This window comes from Hippopotamus amphibius, chromosome 4 (assembly GCF_030028045.1).
Source record: "Hippopotamus amphibius kiboko isolate mHipAmp2 chromosome 4, mHipAmp2.hap2, whole genome shotgun sequence".
NCBI lineage: Eukaryota > Metazoa > Chordata > Mammalia > Artiodactyla > Hippopotamidae > Hippopotamus > Hippopotamus amphibius.
In genome coordinates, this window is record NC_080189.1 from 18034542 (window position 1) to 18044774 (window position 10233).

Sequence of the window (10233 nt, forward strand, 5' to 3'; positions counted from 1 at the left end):
TTCCTGCAACGAGCTTAGTCACTGGATTCTTTTTCTTCTACTCAATGCCCATTGCTTAGAAGTCACCCGTTCTTCATTTATTATTGATGACAAAACTATTTTTCATTTCCTTTGTGCTTAAAGTTTCCAAATTGGAAGTGAAATCATTTTAAGCGTATACAGTACTTGTTTAGTGTTGTTTTAGGCCACATTTCACATGCATTATCTCATTTAACTCTTAAGACAACTCTGAGATGTAGGTGTTATTACTCCTCCTATTTTGAAGATTTAAAAAATCAGATCTTAGATTAGCATGTAGGAGTCTTCAACTCCATATACTCTTCCTATGACCCCAATATTGAAGAATTACAACAAATATTCTGTAAATTCACAAGTATAATAGGATATAAAAACTGTACGTGCAATTACCAACTGATGTATGTATTAAAATTGCCCTTATTTTTTTTTCTTTTTTTTAAATGAATTAATTTTATTGGCCATGTTGGGTCTTTGTTGCTGTACACAGTGTTTCTCTAGTTGCAGTGAGTGGGAGCTACCCTTCGTTGCGGTGTGCGGGCTTCTCATTGTGGTGGCTTCTCTTGTTCGGAGCATAGGCTCTAGGTGCATGGGCTTCAGTAGTTGCAGTACATGGCTCAGTAGTTGTGGCTCACAGGCTCTAGAGCTCAGGCTCAGTAGTCGTGGCTCACGGGCTTAGTTGTTCCACGGTATGTGGGATCTTCCTAGACAAGGGCTCAAACACATGTCCCCTGCATTGACAGGCGGATTCTTAACCATTGCACCACCAGGGAAGCCCCTGACCTTATTTTTCATTTCTTAGATATTTGGTCATAAGCTCTCAGGCATCTTCTGTTCTATAAAGACCACTTGAGTCTAAATTTTGAGAGGCAGTATCACAACTAATTCATCCCTTTCAAGGGGTTATTCAGTAATATATTTTCTTAAGCATCATGAGGCCAAAGGACTTTATAAAAGTAACAGAGTACAATTATTACCATACACATCAATTCTTTGTGTCTGTATTGTATTTATTTACTGACAAAGCCTTTTTTCCCCAGTGTGAGCACTATATCTTTAATATAGCTGTAGAAGAGAATTGTGTTCTCCTCTGACTCATACATCACTAACAAAATTACTAGCAAAGATCCAGTTCTCAATTACAAGCATGAAATAGCCCTATGCTTTAGTATATATCAAGGCCATCTAGTTCAACAACTGTTCTCTGACATTAATGTATTTCATCAGGATGGGACAAGTCATTAGAAGACCTTGCAAGGTCCCCTAATATCATATTATTAGATTGTATTTTTCTTTTAAGTCTTCAACTTTTGCCTTCACATCATAAAATCAACAATGACCAGTTTTAAAGCAGATTTTTTTAAGACATGCGTAACTTTGAAATTGACACCTCACCATAAAATGGGAAAAGTTTAGCAAATTTGGCCAAGAACATTCCTCTCATTTTATCAATCAAGTTTCTTGGGGCAATCAGCCTACTGCTTTATTCTCACCCACTCTAGTATATGTCCAACAATACAGCATATCCTAAATGTTACAATATAAAGGCCTACCTTAGTCTGCTCGGGCTGCTATAACAAAATAGTGTAGACTGGGTGGCTGAAAAAACAGACATTGGGAAGTCCAAGATCAGGTGCTGGCATTGTCAGGTTCGGGTGAGAGCTCTCTTCTTGGCTTCCAGATGGCTACCTTCTTGCTGTGTCCTCACATGGCGCAGAAAGAGCATGTAAGCTCTTTGATCTCTTCTTATAGAGCATTAATTCCATCATGAAGAATCTATCTCCATGACTCACTCAAACCTAATCACATTCCAAAGTCCCTACCTCCAAATACCATCAGGGGGGAGGGGCTTCAACATATGAATTTTCGGAGGACATAAACATTCAGTCCACAACAGTGCCCTAATTATCTATGATGCGATATGTCTAAAAGGCTTTAAATTGCTGGTTATATCACTGGCTTGTGTTAACCATGCCTAAAGTATCATTCTGCTAATCATAATAGCAACAGAAAGCCAAGGTACGACTAGAGAGGAAGAGTAGAAGAAGGCAATAAGTTAGGATAATAAAAAGAGAAAATTAAGAGTCCAGGGACCTGGATTTGTACAAGCTCTTCCACTAATTCTGTTTTCTTAAGTTGTGTCATTTCCTTGGGCTGTACCTTGCTTACCAGAAAAATGAGTGAAGCAGGATGACCTGTAAAGAATCACCAGCTTTAATAAATAAGTAAAGATTCCATGACTGTATGAATAATGTATATCGTGAGATTGTTGAGAATACACCATAGACATCACTGAGAAAAACTTTGCAAAGAATGCGTATAACAAAGAAGATTACTGCAATTTTCTTGCTAGCTTCTCTATTTCAAAAGGATATGAACTTAAATAAGATCAACAAAACTTTCCCATTTAGAACAGATTAACTCTTTATGTTGTAAAATATGAATTTATAATCTGTAATACAAAGAATACTTGCTATTTGGGTTGATACTCTGTGCTGGGCACTTTATGTCCTTAGCTCATGTAATCCTTAAACAATCCTGCAAAGTAGGCTCCATCATTTCCTTCTTCTCTGTGCTCCAATCACACTAGTTTTCTGGGTCCCTCAGATGCAATAAGCTCACTCCCACATCTCCTGGCTCATCAGGTTTCTGGTTTCTTCTCATCATTTGGGTGTCTGCTCAAATACTACATATCATCTGAGAGTTTTCCCTGGCTAAAGTTGCAACTCTGCCTTTACCCACAGTCACTTTCTATCCCATTGCCCTGTATTCCTCATACCACTTATCACTATGGAAATTACTTTACGTGTATTTTTTCTCCCTCTACTCTCCACCCTGACTGCACTGTGAGCTCTATAAATGCGTGTACTTTAGCTTGCTCACAGCTACTTCCCTAGCCCTTAGGACAGTGCCAGCTTAGTTTTGCAAATACAGAACTTGAGGTCCAGAGAGGTTCGATGACTTCCCCAAGGCCACATGCTAAAATGCTAGAGCTAAGATTCCAGTCTAAGGTTGCTGAGCCCCAATATTCATGATCTCTCCACTGTTTCCCAAATTCATGGGCATCGGAATTCTCTGTATAATACTGCATGTTTTAGTTTTGTGGGTTTGTTTTCCTGATAATCTAAAAGAAATCATGTTCAGGATGATATAACATGTCATCTCATCACTTCTTAAATGAATACTGCTCCAAAATTTTAGGACCTGCTTTTGGATTTGCCATGAAGTTAACACCATCTAAGCAAATACACGAAGCATAAAATGTTGTATCACGTTCTAGATTTATTCACATGGGCAAACCTCATTTTACTGCATTTTGCAGATACTGTATTGTTTTGTTTTATTTACAGATTAAAGGTCTGTTGCAACTCTGTGTCGAACAAGTCTATCAGCACCATTTTTCCAATAGCATTTGCTCGCTTCATGTCTCTGTGACACATTTTAGTAATTCTCAAAATACTTCCAACATTTTCGTTATTATCATATCTCTTGCAGTGATCTGTGATCAGCGATCTTCGATGTTACTGTTGTAATTGATAGGGGGCATTGCAAACTGTGCCCATATAAGTAGGCTGGTTGGCCCAAGAAACTTGACTGATAAAATTAGAGGAATTTTCTTGGCCAAATTTGCTGAAGTTTTCCCATCTTGATGGTGAGGTGTCAATTTCAAAGTTACACATGTCTTATTTTAAGAAATTGCTGCAGCTATCCCAACCTTCAACAGCCACCACCCTCACCAGTCAGTAGCCATCAACGTGGAGGCCAGAGCCTGCACCAGCAAAAAGATTAGACTCACTGAAGGCTCAGATGATAGCTAGCATAGCAATAAAGTGTTTTTCATTAAGGCATATACATTTTTTAGACATAGTGATATTGCACACCTAATAGACTACACTGTAGGGTAAGCATAACTTCGATATGCACTGGGAAACCCCAAAATTCATGTGATTCTCTTTATCATGATACTCGCTTTATTGCAGTAGTCTGGAACTGAACCTGAAATATCTCTGGGTATGCCTGTATTTAATCGATATTTTAACAGAATAATTTAAATCACACGCGGTTGGAAGACATTGTTCTGTTTGTGAGTTCTGGGCTCTGTTCAGGCTCAGGTCAGTAACTTCAAGACTCTGACAAGCACATATTTTTTTAATTCATTTTTTATTGAAGTACAGTTGATTTACAATGTTGTGTTAGTTTCTAGTATATAGCAAAGTGATTCAGTTATACATATATATATTATTTTTCATATTCTTTTTCTTTATGTTTTATCATAAGATATTGAATATAGTTCCCTGTAATATACAGTAGAACCTGTTGTTTGTCCATTCTATATACACTAGTTTGCATCTGCTAATCCCACACTCCCAACTCACCATTCCCCCACCCCTCCTCCCCCTTGGCAACCACAAGTCTGTCCTCTGTCTCTGTGTGTCTGTTTCTGTTTCATAAATAAGTTCACTTGTGCCATAGTTTGGATTCCACATATAAGTGATATACGGTATTTGTCTTTCTCTGTCTGGCTTACTTCACTTAGTATGATAATCTCTAGGTCCATCCATGTTGCTGCAAATGGCATTATTTCATTCTTTTTTATGGCTGAGTAGTATTCCATTGTGCATCTTCTTTATCCATTCATCTGTCAATGGACATTTAGGTTGCTTCCATGTCTTGGCTATTGTGAATAGTGCTGCTATGAACATAGGCGTGCATGTATCTTTTCAAATATAGTTTTGCCTGAATATATGCCCAGGAGAGGGATTCCTGGATCATATGTCAACTCTCTATTTAGTTTTTTGAGGAAGCTCCACACTTTTCCATAGTGGCTGCACAAATCAACATTCCCACCAACAGCGTAGGAGTGTTCCCTTTTTTCCGTACCCTCTCCAGCATTTGTTTTTTGTAGACTTTTTTTTCAGGTCTTTATTGGAGTATAATTGCTTTACAATGTTGTGTTAGTTTCTGCTGTACAACAAAGTGAATCAGCTATATTTATACATATATCCCCATATCCCCTCCCTCTTGAGCCTCCTTCCCACCCTCCCTATCCCACCCCTCTAGATCAGCACCAAACATCGAGTTGATCTTCCTGTGCTATGCAGCAACTTCCCACTAGCCATCCATGTTACATTTGGTAGCATATATATGTCAGCGCTACTCTCTCCATCCCAGTTTCCCCTTCCACCCCTGTGTCCTCAAGTTCATTCTCTACATCTGTGTGTTTACTCTTGCCCTGCCACTAGGTTCATCAGTACCATTTTTGTAGGCTTTTTAATGATAGCCATTCTGACCTGAGTGAGGTGGTACCTTATTGTAGTTTTGATTTGCATTTCTCTAATACTTAGTGCTGTTAAGCATCTTTTCATGTGCCTATTGGCCATCTGTATTTCTTCTTTGTAGAAATGTCTATTTAGGTCTTCTGCCCATTTTTTGATTGGGTTGTTCGGGTTTTTCTTTTTTGTTATTGAGTTGTATGAGCTGTGACTAGCACATTTTTACTTTCCCATGGAAAGAACTATCTAAGAGGGTGCAGCTTGGTAAAAATAAATTTCTATAGTACCGCAGTGACTATTACCTAAGTAGCATCCCGAACATTTGGGTATGAGGAAGCCTGGATGGGGAGGATGTTACTCACCCCTCAATATTAGAAAATGTGCTTTGGGCTGACTCTCCCTCTGCAGTCATGAGTGGTACTGAGTCACACATGGTTCTCCTAGAGGTTAATGGGAGAATCCCTTGATATAGAATTTTTCTTAGCCTTAAACTTCTTAGGTAAAATCTGATCTTATCAAAATTTAAGATTCACCTGGAGTATAGGAAGGGAACATTCTAATATACTCCATCCCCACTGGAGGACTGAAAATATTCCCTTGAGTTTCCTTATGGAATCAAGCAGTCCCAGTCCCCCTTTATGACACCAACATTGAATTCGCCTAAGAAACTTAGAACAGTAAGAGTTACATCAGACACAAGAACCAAACCAAGTAGTACAAAGGTAAAGGATAAAGTCTCTGGACACATTCATTTTTCACTCCCTCACTGGAGTTTATCAAATCTACAACCCCTAGTCCCATTTCTACTTCTCGCTCTGCCTTTAGGGAACTCTTGGCAAGTCTGTGATCACTTGGAAATTAAGCCCTAATGAATGCATCTCTAGTCAAATTAAGTTGGGTTCTTCTCTCATTTGCTTTTCTAGAAATCATTTGAGCTTTTAAGTTTTCTAACAAGCATAATTCATAAATTCATTTGCTTGAGTTTCTCAATATAATTTTAACTCTGTAGTTTAATGAACTGGCTTGTAGCAATATTCTGAAGACATCAAATCTCAATATTGATCCTGTTTTAGCATACTGTGTTCACCCTGCCTCCTACCTATGTGTTTATTCTTTCAGAGAATTAACTTATTAAGTCAAATTTCCAGGAGAGGACAATATTTAATCCCACTGCTGTTTGTAACTCAAAATAAATGCAGTAATTGGTTTTGTATAGAGAAGAAGCAGCCAACTATATTATTAATATATAACACTATCAAAATGTATATGTCAAACGTTATTTTAATATGCTGACTATTGTTTAATAAATTATCCAGATATTATCAAATATGTTAATGTTTACCTGTACTTTAAATCAAGCATCTGTTTTATACTTTTTTAGGGAAGGGTTTATATAATTGATTCCTGTTTTGTATTGAATTAGACTAAACAGACCAACAAAAAGCTCATAGGAACTGTTCAGACACCTGAGGTAGCAGCTTAAAAATAGAACAATACTTTTTAGTGTTTATTAAAAACATTCCCCATAAAGCTTTTGAAGGGAATCACATGAAGAGCTATAGCAGTTTAGTTGTTCTGGAAATGAGGTTTTATTAAAGGGAGAGGGAAAAACAAGATGTTGCCAGAGAAATGGAATTTAAAGTTCATAGGATTCTTAAGACTTCAGCTCAAGTTTTAGTCATAACTGAAAATATGGTATGAGTGTTCTGATGCCCACACCTTCTCCCCTCAGTGACCCATCACAAACTTCCCTCCAGCTCAGACCCTTCATTTTGAGAGACTCATGAGAGAAGACTGTCTTCACACCTTCTTTAAGAGTGTGGGTATCTCAAGAAACATGCAAGAAATTAAGATATAACATTACAGTTAGGAAAAGGAAAAAAACAAAAGACTCTAGTACCAGAGAGAGAGAAAAAAAAAACCCACTCAGAGATAGGTTTAAGTATTGCCCTGAAAGGCTGTGTGTGTGTATGTAGATATTTATATACATATATATGTACATATATGTATATCAATGTATATGCATTTATATACTGTTTTTTATATATGTGTGTATATATATAGGTGTATATATATATACACACATGTACATGGATGATTATACCACATATAAAAGAGTGTTTGCTTTCTTCAGGAAGATTCTGCTCATTTCTAGTTTAGTTTTTCTGTGCATAATCCTTTAAATTTAAAATCCTATATTTTAAACATTATCTGTATATAGATATCAATATAGATAGATATTGATAAATATATAGATACAGATATGTTAACAGCAGCAACAGAAAGATTTTTTTTTTAATACTTTGGGATTGACATGCACACAATGCTATATTTGAAGTAGATAACCAACAAGGACCTACTGTATGGCACAGGGAACTCTGCTCAATACTCTGTAATAACCTAAATGGGAAAAGAATTTGAAAAAGAATAGATATATGTGTGTGTGTGTATATATATCTGAATCACTTTGCTGTACACCTGAAACTAACACAACATCATTAAACTCTACTCCAATACAAAATAAAAACATTTTTTAAATACCTAGGAATAAATTTTATTAGAAATGAGCAGAACCTTCCTAAAGAAAATGTTGTATCTCTACTGAGGTCCATAAAAGACAAATAAATCACATACCCTGTTCTTGGGATAAAAAACTTAAACTTGTGAAGATGTCAGTTCCATTTAGATTAATCTATAAATTTAGTAAGATCCAAGTAAACATATTGGAAAGGCTTTTAACCTTGTGTAATTGCAATTTTTTTCCTTTTGTATAATTTTATTGGCTAATTCTTTCAGAAAAAAAATAATAATGGTGAGTTTTCATTATTGTCTCCTTTTTTCATTTTTACTTGAAATACTTTTTCAGCATTAGGAGTTAGGCCAGCATTGGTTGATACAACACACACATACTGTAATTTTTTAGTTACATGAAATAAACTTAACACTTCTATATTCTCACTTTACTGAACTTATTAAATGCAGTCAACACAGCTTATCTCTCTTTCCACTTTTTCTTGTGGATTCTAATGCCACCATACACTCCTGCCTCTCCTTCCCTATGGTCCTTTGCTGTCTATACCTCTTTAATCTGACATCTACAAGTTGGAGATGCCTCAGAGTTTCTCTTTATCAAAACCCTTGTTCATGTAATCTCATCTGGCCCATCTATAAAATCCTAAATTAAAAGAGCCAATCTGGGCCTCTTTCCCAAGCTCCTTCCTCATATCCAACTACCTTGATGACATCTCCATTTGCATGTCGGATAGGCATCTCAAAACTACCACGTTCAAAATAGAACTCTTTATTCTCTCTGCCCCCAAACCTGTTACTCACCTCATACTCTTTGTTTCGGTAAATACCACCAACAACCCACTCAGTTGCTGAAGACAAAAGCTGAATTATTCTTGATGCTTCCTTTTCCCTCATCTAGTCCTTTTGGTTGTACCCCCAAAATGTCTTTGAAATTTATTCCTTCCTATCTCTATTCCCACCCTCCTAGTGCAAGCCACTACTGTTTCTAACTTAGACCACCACAGCAGCCTCCAGGCAGGTCTCCCTGCTTTCACCATACTAGTATACCCCACCCCACAGCCCATTCTCCATACAGCAGCCAGAATGATTATTTTAAGCATTAACCACATCTTGTCACTCCTCTACTTCAAGTCCTCCAATGGCTTCCCTTTGAAAGTAGCATAAAGTCTAAGCCCTCCTTTTCACCACAGCCAACAAATGCCTCCTTGATAGGACTCCCACTCACTCCTCCAACCTCAACTCACACCACACTCTTCTTTCCACCACAGGTTTCCAGTCCTCTGGCCTTGAGGTCTTTGCCCTTTTTGCTCCCTTGGACTGGGATACCCTCCCTGGCCCTTTCCATCTCCCATTCTTACATGAAAAAAAAATGCTATGAAATCAACAAGGACCTACTATATAGCACAGGGAACTCTATTCAATACTCTGTAATAACCTATATAGGAAAAGAATCTGAAAAACATATAAAGAATATATAAAACATATTACAGAGCTACAATAACTAAAAACATTAAATAAGAGGTATAAATTTAGAAAAGTAAGGGACAAATATTTGAAAATGATATGACTGTATACTTACAGAGCCCCCCAAAATGAGCTATAAAGCTTTTTTAAAAATGGGCATTTAGTTGGAGGACTGACACTATACCCAACTTCAAGACTTACTCTAAAGATACAGTAATCATGACAATGTGGTAAGGGTGAAAGATTAGGCAAATAGATCATTGGAACAGAATAGAGAGCCCAGAAATAGACCAACACAAAACAGTCAACTGATCTTTGACAAAGGAGCAAGGGCAATACAATGGAGAAAAGATAGTTTTCTCAGCAAATAGTGCTGTAATAACTGGACATTCACATGCGAGGAAAAAAAAGAATTTAAATACAGACCTTATGCCCTTCATGAAAATTAACTCAAAATGGATCATAGACCATAATGTAAAATATAAAACTGTAAAACTCCTAGAAAATAATATGAGAAAAATTTCAGATGACATTGGGTTTGGTGATGACTCTAAAAGCACGATATATGAAAAAAAATAATTGATAAGCTAGACTTCATTAAAATTTAAAACTTCTGCTCTGCAAACAACCCAAGCTACAGACTGGGAGAAAATAGATGCCAAAGACATATCTGATAAAGGACTGTTATCCAAAATATAGAGAGAACTCAAAACATCAATAAGAAAACAAACAACCCCATTTAAAAATGGGCCAAAGACCTGAACAGACACCTCACTAAAGAAGATATACTAATGACAAATAAGCATATGAAAAGATGCTCTATGTCATATGTCATTAGAGAAATGCAACTTAAAACAACAAGATACCACTACACATCTATTAGAACAGCCAAAATTCAGAACACAGACAATACCAAATGCTGCCGAGGATGTGGAGCAACAGAAACTCT